This window comes from Loxodonta africana, chromosome 22 (assembly GCF_030014295.1).
Source record: "Loxodonta africana isolate mLoxAfr1 chromosome 22, mLoxAfr1.hap2, whole genome shotgun sequence".
NCBI lineage: Eukaryota > Metazoa > Chordata > Mammalia > Proboscidea > Elephantidae > Loxodonta > Loxodonta africana.
The window spans coordinates 48655164-48668257 of NC_087363.1; the positions used below are offsets into that span (position 1 = coordinate 48655164).

The 13094-nt window shown below is 37.7% G+C and overlaps 1 long non-coding RNA gene across 1 annotated transcript; it reads left to right on the plus strand.

The window, feature by feature from the left end:
- Positions 1-4999: 4999 nt before the first annotated feature.
- LOC111750604 (uncharacterized) lies at positions 5000-12628 on the plus strand. The gene is made up of 3 exons (XR_002785718.2): positions 5000-6776; positions 9993-10082; positions 12444-12628. It is a non-coding gene; the product is annotated as an uncharacterized LOC111750604 (long non-coding RNA).
- The last annotated feature ends 466 nt before the right edge of the window (positions 12629-13094 follow it).

Below are 13094 nucleotides of genomic sequence, written 5' to 3' on the forward strand. Positions count from 1 at the left end.
GCAAGTAAACATTTACTATCTGTGATGGGGATAATTTTCATTTAAAAAATTAAAATTTTTGTAATTCTTAAAATGTATATTCACAAGGAAATCAAACAACTTTTAGTAAGTGAATGAGGGATGAGGTGAAAACCAGAACCCTTCTCCATTCTGCCTGTTGTTGTTAGGTGCCATCGAGTACTTCTGACTCATAGTGACCCTATACAACAGAGTAGAATTGCCCGTAGGGTTTCCAAGGAGCGGCTGGTGGATTTGAACTGCTGGTCTTTTGGTTAGCAGCCGAGCTCTTAACCACTAGCCTATTAGATAGCATGATAGTCTTTCTTTTTCCATTGCTCTCATTTATATATTCCTTTTTTTCCCCCTCTGTTTCCAAACTTCAGTCTAATCTTATTTTAGTTTTTGAACATTTTATTGTGGTTTAAGTAAAAGTTGATGGAGCAAATTAGTTTCCCGTTGAACTGTTCTCTTACATTGATTGCAAACCCCTGAATGTGTCAGCACTCTCCCCGCTTCCTCCTGGGGTTCTCCTTGTCCAGCTTTCCTGCCCCTACGATCCTTCTAAACTTTGTTTTTTAGGCAAATGCTGCCCTTTAGGTCTCGTTTAGTTGATTGTTCTGAGGTGTACATTCCTTACTGGAGTTATTGTTCATTTTATAGGTCTCTCTATTGGATGGCTATGATGTGATTTCTGGGAGTGATTTCAGTTCCAAGTTTGAAGATTGTTTATATATTTTTTCACTGAGTTGTCACATATATGTATTGTGTGAATATTTGCCTATGATAGTCATTTCTTGGTTCTTACTAACTTCTCCTTTTATTTCTCATTTCCACTTAAAAAAATCAGTTTCAAGCCTCATTTTGTGTTGCTTTGTTCAGAAAACCCTGGTCGCGTAGTGGTTAAGTGCTGAGATTGCTAACCAAGAAGTCGGCAGTTTGAGTCTGCCATGTGCTCCTTGGAAACTGTCGGGCAGTTCTCTCTCCTACAGGGTTGCTATGAGTCGGAATCAACTCAACGGCAGTGGGTTTTTTTTTTTTTTTGGTTCGGGTTCTTAAAATTCATTTGCTAATTGAATAATAGTTGCTGCAGACAAAGTTTTCTGAGAAGTCATGATTTGGAAGCATGATAGCCTAAGCTTTAAGATAGCTCCCCAGTAAATATTGTATCAGACATAGCTATGCATTGCTGTCACTTAAGAGGGCAGATAAGTCATTTAGGTAATACAATTTGCTGTCTTATAGTTTAACTAAGGGACACAAGTAAGATTCACGTAAAGTGCTATGAAACTTTAAAAGAGGACAAGAAGACTTGTGTCTGAGGAGAGAGGGAAGGCTTCATGGAGAAGAGGCTATGAAGAATGGAGAGGGGTTGAGAAGATTAGGCAAGTGCATTCCAGACAGAGGGAACAGCAGAAGCAAAGGAATAAGCCGTGTCTAGGAAAGAGTAATTTAGATTGGACAAAGAAAAGGTTCATTTCATTTTTCGGGAATTGTCAACAAGAGGACTTGGCAGATATTCAAAGAAAATACTGTTCTTTCAACGTAAAAAAAGGTTTTGTACACTGACTACGTGCACAGTGCTGTTTGCCACGATGGGGAATGTGCACATGAAGAAGACATGGTGTCCTAGGAGCTCTTGCAATCTGGCAAACAAATAACTATATATACACAGAGAGAAATAACTGTAAGAATGAGAAAGAATTATGGGAGCAATGAGGAGAACCACACTTCTATATTTATAGACTATTAATGATGCTGTTTTTGTTTTTTGATTCTTGGTCTTACTGCCCCTTTTGAAAAATGTTTCAAAAGTTCCATATTATTTTATTTCTTTGAAACTATCAGTGATGGTACTTCCAGAATAAGGGATTTTGTTCTTGTCAGCTGTTCAGTTTAATTTGTTTTTATCTTGCTGGCAAAGGATCTGAAAGTATTTTATACTATTGAGGTCAAAATAGTGAGAGGGTGTTTGGAGGCTGGTATTACCAGTCTTCAGAGTGCCACTCAGTCACTCTTTCATCTTTCCTAGGTCAAAAAACCTATCTTATTTTTTCTAGACACCTGTTCTTCACTGACCACGAGCCTGGATCTTTAAAATTTGTTCTGAAAACCATTTTAGCTAGATGGTAAAAAAATATATCTCTGGGCATTAGTGAGTTTCCCAAATTGGCTACTGTAGATTGACTTTGGACCTGAATATTACATTGACTGTTCCAGTTTCTTTTGACTTTTTCACTGGTGAAAGAGAAACCGATCTGATTAGTAATAAGCAAGCAAAAAACAAACAAAAAAAATAATACAATATAGTAAAATGCTAAAATTCTATAGGTTCAGTTACCCATCTGTACGCTAAATTATGGGGTATGACTGGATAATGTTCTGTTTCTTTTAAAACAGAAATGGCCTGTAATTGGGGATGTTTTCCTTATTCTTTTTGCCAGTATTTTAATGACATTCTACATGATTTTTTATTCAGAAGCCATTCTTTCATCAAAGTCTCACTAGCATTATTGGGACTTAATCTTCTGGGATGTATTTTATAGCCCATGATAAAAGGACTAAAGTTCGGAGACATTAGATATTTGTTGATACTGGTAGCAGCATAAATTAAATAGTTTGGAACATCTTAGCTTTCCAATAATAGCTAGAGAGTAAGTAGGAATAGTATAAGGACTGGATCCTCAAAGCAGATAAGATTGTCTAAATGAAATCATTTTGAAGAGAACAAAGCATACTAGTTGATGTCTTTTGGGTGTTTCTGTTCAGCTTCTCAACGATTTCTGAGCACATCCCAGCTGCCAGTCCATCCACAGGGATGGACTTCCTGGCTGTCACCTGGAGTTGTTGAAATTGGAGTCGAATTAAAACTATTTATAATTTGATTGCTGAGAGGTAGCTTTATTCTGTTATATGAATGGAGGAGCAGAGGAAAGTCAGTGTTCCAAGAGAAGAATGAAGTAGATGAGTGACAAGAAGAGAGGATTTCTTGATTCCTGACAGGTGTCCTTGTCTGGTTCTAGTCTCTTCTTGATTTTCACAACATACCTGTATTTTTTTTTTTTTTTGTCATAGAGTCAATTCCAACTCATGGTGACCACATGTGTGTCAGAGTAGAACTGTGCTCCATATGTTTTTTTTTTTTTTTTCAATTGTGCTTTAGGTAATGGTTTACAGCGCAAATTAGTTTCTCATTCAATAGTTTATACACAAATTGTTTTGTGGCATTGGTTGCAGTCCTCACAGTGTATCAGTACTCTCCCCATTACCATCCTGAGTTTCTCATTTCCATTCATCCGGTGTTCCTGCCTTCTTGTCTTTGTGTTTGGGCAGATGCTGGCCTTTTTGGTCTCATATACAAGGTTGTCCTAAGGAGCACTTTCCTCACAGGTGTTATTGTTTATTTTATAGCCCTGTCTGTCTGACTGGAAGGTGATCTCTGGGAGTGACTTCAGTTCCAAGTTAGAAGGGTATCTAAGGACCATAGTCTTGGGGATTCCCCAGTCTTTCTCAGACCAGTAAATCTGGTCTTTTTTTGTGAATTTAAATTTTGTTCAAGATTTTTTCCCCAGTCTAACCAGGACCTTCTCTTGTGATCCTGGACAGAATGGTTGGTAGTAGTAGCAGGGCACCATCTAGTTCTTCTGGTCTCAGGCTAGTGGAGGTTGTACTTCCTGTGGTCCATTAGTCCTTTGGACTAGACTAATTGTTTCCTTGGAGTCTTTGGTTTTCTTCACTCTCCTTTGCTCTGGATGAAAAGACACCAATTGTCTTATCTTAGATGGCCACTCTCAAGCTTTTAAGACCACAGACACTACTTGCCAAAGTAGGATGTAGAATGTTGTCTTTATGAACTATGTTATGCCATTTGACCTAGGTGTTCCTTAAGACTATGGTCCTTAGCCTTCAAGCCCAGTAACTCAGTACCGTGAGATGTTTGGTTGTGTCTAGGATGTTTCCATGACTGTGCCTCCTGTATGCTCTAATACATAAAAATGTATATGTAGCACATACAAATTTGTATGTAGAAATATCCACAGCCAAACCTACCTACACACATGGGTGTACTCCCATACATCCTCTCACACCTTTCTGCATACCTGTCTACTTATGTATCCACTTATAATTTGTTTGTTATTAATATTGTTGCAGTATTGGATATGTTATAGTGTTTGCTGTCATAGCCTTTCATTCCTGCATTCCTTTCAGTGTCTTCCTTTGCCTTGGTCATGTTGTGTTGATTTCCCACATATTGTGTACTACCTTTCCCTTCACCAAGGTTAACGTGTCTATTCTCTAGTTAGTGATTTTCCCTCCCTCTCTCTCCCATCCCTGGTAACCATCAAAAAATATTTCTTTAAGTGTGTAAACCTTTTCTTGACTATTTATAATAGTAGTCTAATATAATTTTTGTCATTTTGTGATTGACTTATGTCACTCAACATAATGTCCTCCAGATGTATCCATGTTGTGCAGTGTTTCACGGATTCATCATTATTTATTGTTGCATGGTATTCCATTGTATGTATAGACCACAGTTTGTTTATCATTCATCTGTTAAGAGGCATTTAGGTTGTTTTCATCCTTTTTGTTATTGTGAATAATGCTGCAGTGAACATGGGTGTGCATATGTCTATTCATGTCATGGCTCTTATTTCTCTAGGATATGTACCTAGGAGTGAGATTGCTGGATCATATGGTATTTCTATTTCTAGCTTTTTAAGGAAGTGCCATATTGTTTTCCATAGTGGTTGTATGGAAAACATCCCCATCAGCACTGTCACCACAACCTCACCAGCATTTTTTGTGTTCTGTTTTTTTGATCAGTGCCATTATTGCTGGGGTGAGATGGTATCTCATTGTAGTTTTGGTTTGTATTTCTCTAATGGCTAATGATAATAAGCATCTCTTCATATGTTTCATACCTATATTTTTATAACAAATTCTTCCTTTGGGTTTAGGCTAAGTCAGAATGGTTTCTTTCCGTTAGTGCTGTCAAAGAATTCCAATCAGCACGTGGCACTGTGACATTTATGATGATATTATTATCACCAGTGTTATTAGGACGTGTGGGCTGGATAATCAGCTGCTTTGCTCTGTACAGACGTTAGTAACGTCTGTGTATTTTTGTTCATTTTATAATTTCGTAAGCTCTTTTTAAAAAAAACGCTTTTCCTTTCTGATGTGTCTTCACTAAAGAATGTGTCCCCAAAATATGAATAGAAATTCATAACATCAAGAAGCGGCAAAAAACTATGAATTTCCTATCTAGATGAAGGAATAATAATACAACACATAATATGTGCCTGGTGTTGTGAAAAATGATGCAGCAAAATATAAGTAATCTAGGGATAGGAAAAAATACCCTTTTAATAGCTGAAATTTTATGTTAGAGTGTATGGAATATGAATATCGAACATTTTTTAATAAGAAAAAATATGGCAACTGATTAAAATAACTTGAGAGTTATATTTTACAAAATTATGATCCTGTGTTATTTACACTTTCCAAAAGACCATAGTTTGTGTGTTTGTGTTTAGACCGGTAGTAAATAAATGTTTTCAGGATAATAAATAACTCTTACATCTTGTTCTAATTTTTTATCACGGCATTGTGATTTAATGAAATCCATAATTCTTTCCTGTCGATATGACAATAAAAGTATAAAGATAAAATCACACTCAGAATATTGTTAGTGTAAGAATTCTAGATGTAAAGTAAATGTCCATGATTGACTATAGAATAATAACTCATAGTGACATACAATCAAATGGGTATTGTTTGATAACAGGCAAAGAGATGAAAGAAGGGAATTGTGTATTTATTTAACCTGAAATGTAACCATCAAGGAATTAATTTCACTCACCAAAAAAATGTGAATAGATTTATTATCAGGTGTATCCAAATACTGTTACCACAACTGTAAAACAGACTGGCTGTGTTTGCAACTTGACCTTAAAAGGCACAGCCTAGAGTTTATGTTCACTGATTTTCATCTTGACTTGGGAAGAGAGCTTTGCATACTACGTAGAAGAATATCACCTACAAGCAGAGCTTTTTTGTGTGTGTACTCCATCTTCTTTCCCCTCAGCTCTAATAAAGTGCATGGGCCAGCCTCTTGTAGTTTTGAAAACAATGATATGTATCCTTTGAAGTTTAGTGCCAAACATGTTTTCCTACAGAGAAGGCTGCCCAAAACATCTAAGCCCAAATCTACAAGTGTCTGTAGGATAATCTCACCTGACAATCCAAAGTATCATTTGAGACAGGAATCCTACGGATCATATTAATTTTTAGTTTCTTATAATTTAACATTCCTGCAACTTTCGGGACCCCTAACAGCATTTTCACTGTGGCAGCTTCCCAACACCAGTTCCAGTATTTGGAAGAACAAAGGAAACCAAACCAAACCAAACCAAACCAAACCCAAGAAACCCTTAACAAGTACCAAGTCTAACTTGGTTGAAGTGTCTCTGGAAAAATGTTGATGACTTATACTTATTTTTAGATATTTCAACGAGGAAAAAGTGGGTGTGAAAAGAATTTTTCAGAAGAAAAAGCCTCCTTCTTCGTCATTATCTCAGGAAGTGTTAATGTTTTGAAGGCAGTATCATTGCCTTAAATAGTTGGATCTTTATGTATGATTCAAGGATCACTGTGGAGACTCTTTTGTTCCCTTTCTGTTCCCACACAGAAAAACCATAGTCAGTCCAAAGAGACTCCCCTATGTCTGGCTGCTGTGCCTGAAATCCCCATCATTAGAACTTCTACAGTTTGTGGTAAGCATTGCTTTCTCCATTCAGTGCTCTTTTAGAACTCCAATTTTCCTGGGAGTGAGAAAAGTGATAAACATTTATGTTTTATTATACTGCTATCCTTCCCCAAGGAGAAGGTGAGAGAACTGTCAGGGAGGAGGAAAATGCCAGACAGAACAAGCTAACATTTACTGAGCACTTACCTACATTTTCCAGTACTGTCCAGAATTTTCCCTGATAATCAAAATGTTCTATATCTGTGCTGTCCAATGCAGTAGGCACTAGCCACATGTGGCTATTGAATACTGGAAATATGGCTAGTGTTACTGAAAATGGAATTTTGAATTCTATTTAATTTTAGCTAATTTATATTTAAACAGCTATATATGCCTGGAAACCCTGGTAGTGTAGTGGTTAAGTGGTACAGCTGCTAACCAAAGGGTCAGCAGTTCAAATCTGTCAGGTGCTCCTTGGGAACTCTGTGGGGCAGTTCTACCCTGTCCTATAGGGTCGCTATGAGTCAGAATCGACTTGATAGCACTGGGGTTTATATATGCCTAGTTAAAAAAAAAAAAAACTAGTGGTTGCACTGGGCAAATCTGTTGCAAAAGACCTCTTTAAAGTCTTAAAAAGCAAAGATGTCACCTTGAAGACTGACTGAGGTGCGCTTGACCCAAGCCATGGTGTTTTCAATTGTCTCATATGTATGTGAAAGCTGGACAGTGAATAAGGAAGACAGAAGAAGAATTGACGCCTTTGAATTGTGGTGCTGGCAGACTATTGAATATACCATAGACTACGAACAAATCTGTCTTGGAAGAAGTACAACCAGAATGCTCATCAGATGCAAGGATGGCAAGACTTTGTCTCATGTACTTGGGACGTGTTATCAAGAGGGTTCAGTTCCTGGAGAAGGACATCATGCTTGGTAAAGTAGAGGGTCAGTGGAAAAGAGGAAGACCCTCAATGAGGTGGACTGACACAGTGGCTGCAACAGTGGGCTCAAGCACAACAATGATTGTAAAGATTGTGCAGGACTGGGCAGTGTTTTGTTCTGTTGTACGTAGGGTCCCTATGGGTTGAACCAACTTGACAGCACCTAACAACAACACAGCATATGGCTAGTACTTGCTGTATTAGCATATTTTTTGATGCTACGCTAAACACTATATATATTTCTTATTTAATCCTCGTAACAGCTCCATGGAGAAGACCATATTATTATTTCCATTGTACAAGACATAGGAACTGAAGTTCAGATAAAGTAATTTTTTCATGGGTACCACATGTACAAGTGGTAAAGTGGGATTTAGGCCCAGATCTGGAACTTTGCCTCTGTGACGCTAAAGTTTCCCACTGTTTGTGTTGCTAAAAACCAAACCCTTGGCCATATCCAGAGACTGTCATTCTTCCTGCCGCTGTGGAGGAGGAGAAGGATTAGAGTTCATGGAATTAAAGTATATGTATAATTTTTCATCTTATTTGAGTGTACAGCAATTTATGTAGTAGAGGGCATTATGTAACTTCATAGGCATTTTTCCTAAGAGCTGTGACCTTGGGCTTTGAAAGAACAGTTAGGTTAATTAATCTACTTGAAGCTGTATACGTGTTTGTCTGTCTGCATTACACATGCAGACAGGCTGTGCCTCAAACTTCCAGGGAACCATAAGACTGCTAGGAATAAGGCAGCTATACCTACTGGTATCCACCATTCCGCTGGGGCTATCATCATCTGTGATGAAGCTGTATGCACCAGACGCTTACACAGTTTTGGCAAAGTGAAAGCCATTATTATTATTTATAGAAAGCAAACAGGAAACAATAATAACAGATTCCTAAAGGGGAAATGCTTACCTTCCTCAGATTGCCCATGTCTGTTCTTATGTCACTGGGAACGCGCACTGTGGTTCAAGTCAGATGCTGTGATCATGTCACCACTGCCTCTGGCTACCACCATGCTGTCAGGGGGCCTGCGTGGCTCCAGCTCTGCTGCTGGGTCTCTCTGGCCTCTGCTGCTGACTTCTGCCACACTACTTGGGACTTTGGAGCTCTCTTGCTGCCATGCTACCCAGGCCCCCTGCTGCCCAGAGGGAGGGAGGAGGCATGCAAACCCTGTATGGGGTACACTCAGACCTCTCTTGCCCTATACAAGCCAGTGTTACAGCTCCCTCTTCTGGGCTTCAGAGGTTCTCAGCACAGGGACCCTGGTTCCAAAGGACACACTCCGCTCCAGACTCTTCTTAATGGTAATGAGTGCCCCCTGAACCTCTGCAGGATTGGCCTTTATATAAGCAGATTGCTTGCCAATTTCAAGATACAGCTCTCCCACCAGACTGTGGCCTGATCAATCCCCTTGGTGGACCTTAAGTCACTTGATTTGCATAGTCCCAGCCAATCATTTTTGGGAGTTAGAAGACCATGGCTGGAAAGGACATGTAAAACTGACTCACTGCAACACAGAAACCATCGTTTTATTTCTCTGTATCCTAGTTGTGGAACCTGACTACTGAGGTTTCTGCCTTATGACATTCAACTGTTAGAACCATAATTGTACTAATTGTAAGTTACCTGAGTAAGGAGACTGAATAATAGAAATCTATTGCATAAATGATTGTGTCTCTCGTGGTAGTAATAAAAATGCTGAGAAAATGACGAATTTATTAATGGCTTTAGAAGTGATTTCCAGTTCTGTCTACCTTTTAGTCGTATTTAATATGTAAATGGAAGCAATAAGCTGCTGTATCCCTGTGCTGCTCAGCAGAGGCAAAGTAGATGGCTCTCTGAACTCCAGAACCTTTCAGCTTCAGAACGGAAAATGTAATAGTGCATCAACCAGAATTCGTAACCAAATAAGGCTATTTTTATGAGTCATAGATTTTTTTTTTTTTTTTTGTGATAGAGGGTTTTTTAAAAGTGTCATTTTAATCCTAACTCCTTCACTTCCAGTTACTTATTTATAACATGTTTATATATATGGTTAATAACTGATTGATCACATCATATGGCTCTGAGTTCCCTTCTCCTGTAATCTTGATGCTACCTTTAATCTTCTCAATTAAAAAGTCTTACCTTTCATTTAGTTGTTCCACTGTAATTTTAATTTGCAGTGTTTTTTAGTCAAATATTTCCAAATATATTTGCTTTAGTAAAGTTTTAGCTTTGGACGATTAAACTTCATATTCTGGAATTCACCCATGAGCTCCGTTTAGAAGAACATTAAATATGATTTGCTTTTTACAGAGCCTGGAAATTACAGGGTTGATGACAGAGGAAACCAGTTCTCATTGAAAATGAAAGATGGAGTCATCTTATCACCTCTTAGCATCTTAGGTAAAGTTTTCCCCATAAGATGGGTTTTTGTTTTTAATTGTTGAATTAGACCAGAGGCTTAGATTGTGGTTTCTAGACCCTAGATTTTGTAGGTGTTTGTTGCTGGGCCTTTGGCCTTAATGAAGTTTGGCAGAACCTCTTCAGATGATGCAGGCAATGCACCTTTGCTCTGGCACTGAGACCAGCTATCTGCTTTAGGTTTGGTTTTCAAACACAAAGGGAAAATACAAAGTACAGCTAACTGCATAGTGACAGCTGGTGGAGAAAGAATCATCGCGTTTGATTTTGGAAACAGACCAGGGGTTGAATCAAATGCAATATTGCCTCCTCTTGTAAATGGCTGTAGGTTAGTTGGGCATTTTAATTTCTGACACACCCACCTATTTCCAATTCATGCATGAATCTCCTTCTAAGGGCACTGGGTAGACTGGCATCAAAGTAGACATTCTACTAAACAAAATGCCTTGTGTTTAACCAAAGGCCTTGTAGACATGCTATGTGTTTCCACTTATGTGAATTTTTAAACCAGAAGCGATAGTGGACAATATTTGTTTACTCTAGGGCAAATATTTACCTTAGAGATATTACGCCAGTACTTACCGTTTTTTTCTTCTGTTAAAAAATCTGCCTGATAACTAAGGAACATTTTATTTTAGATGAATAAATCTACATTTGAAACAATTGGAATTTTGTCTTTATTCCAAACCATCTGGACTAAATCACATTCCAAACTTGTTTTTGAAACTACCTAGTTGTTTTGAGTTTCGGTTTTGTATTTGAAAAAGCAAATGAAACTGTTGAGAGATCCATTAACATAGTTAGCTATTGGAAACAACCTTACCTCTAAAGAAACAACATGTTAGGGTTGGGGCGAGGTAGGTGAAGGGAGATGAGAAGGACCAAGGGAAAGAAGTCTGTAGGGGAGAATGTGTAGTAGACTGTTGCTAGAAAGTAAAAAAAGATACAGATCATTCTAACCTTGATCAGAGAAGTGGGGAGAGATGATGCATTTGGAAATGTGGCCTGCGTCAAACTTAAAAGACCCATTTACTGCTTCCCTTTTTAGAATTCACGTCAATTTGCTTTTTTAACTTTGTACTTGGAAACTTAAATTTTGTCCTTCCTGAAGGGTCCATATGCAGATCTCATTTTCATCAAGGGCCTATCAAACAGGAACATGGAATCAATGAAGTAGGTGGTAAAAAGCAATTTGATTTTCTTTCCTGGAAGAAATATCAGAAGTTTATTCACTGAATATGGAACCAAGTTATCTATTATTCACCACAGACCTTTTCTGGAACAAAGTGAGGCATAAATTATTTATTTTGCATTATGAAATCATGTGTAAAGAGGAAGGAGAATGGGAGGCACTTTAGAGTGAATCAAAATGTGAGAGAAATGCAGAAGGAGACAGGAGAGAGAGAGATTGAAGTTTAGAGCAGAAAGGGAGGACAGGGAAAAAGTTTCTAAGTAAAGAGCTTACGTCCCTGTAATGGCTTAGCCTGTTGTTAACCTGGAACTACCATCACATACCACGTCTTAAAATTTCCCGTTGGAATTCTAGATTTTATTTGTCATCCAGCAGTTGAGTACCGACTGAGGGTTTATGACTTGAGATCATTGTGATAGAGTTATGGTGAATAAATATATTTAATAAGCACATAATGTATGCCAGACACTAGACAAAGCCTTTTATGTGGGTTATCTTTAGTCCTTATACTAATCCTGCAAATTGGGCAAAATGACTCCCTCCCCCTACTAGTATTACAGGTAGAGAAAACAAGACATGGCGAAGTTAAAGTTAATAAATAATTTTTTAAAAAGTATCCTGATCCGTAGTTGTTTGCTGATTTCCATTGTATAAACACATACACCATGGCTGATTGCAAGCTAACAACAGTTTAACAACTGACGTGCAAACATTCTGCACATTAACGTATTATTGAGGGCAAGTTTGAGACAGCTTCAGCACCCTATGATAATTTGTCCACATGTCATCAAAATACAGTCTTGTAGGAAGATAAGACACTGTAATATGCAGTAGAAGATAAGAGGAACCAGATGAAGCTGCTTGGAAGCTTAGAGCAGAGAGATGTTATTTTCATTTAGCTGTTCCTTTGTAATTTTATTTGAGAAGACTCTGTAATGGGGACATTTAAACTGGGTTTTGAGGAATAAGTAAGATTTGAAGCTGTGAAATCGGAGGCAGAAGAGCTGGAGGGGAATTTCAGATACTGGGAAAAGCATGAGCAAACACTATCCACTGTTCTTTATCTCCTTGTTCTTAAAATATGCTCTGGTTCTTATTTTTAATGATAACAATAATGATAAAGTACCATCACAGATAATATAATTTTTCAGAATGTACCGGTGGGAGCAAATGAGTCGAGAATATCCCTAAGAAACCTGAACTTGATCATGATTGGAATGTCTTACAAATATTTTCCAGTGCTCAAGAATCTTAAAATTTTGGGAAAAAATACAGAAGTCGTAAGTAAGTATTTCCGCTCAATATTTTCAAATTGGGGTAAAAGTCTCAGGGTAAGCCCATGGCAGTGGTATACAATGAAAAAAAATAATTAGGTCAGTGTGCACTAATTTCTGAAGACTTTTGCAGAAAAGCATCCTTTTGGGTCAGGATATTTGTTTTTTAGTTCTTTAATCTCTAACATCGCAATATGCTACAGATCAGAAATCCCCACTCACTTAATAGCAATAGAAACAAAGGAAAAACAAAAAAAGGCTTCGGCTTTGAAGCAGCAATACCCTACTGGTCCACAAGGTGGTGGGCTAACTCTATGCTTTTCTCCACTCCAATAAAAAAAAAAAAAAAAATTTTTTTTTTTCCACTCCAATACAAATGATAAAATACCCATTTTACATGAGCTGGACCAGAAGTTTTTCTCTGTTAAAAATGAGGAAACAACAACAAAAAAAAAGAGTTCAAGAATGCCTGTAGTAATTATGATGAGGAATTTCAGAGAAATGCTTTCTTTTCCTGTGATATATTTT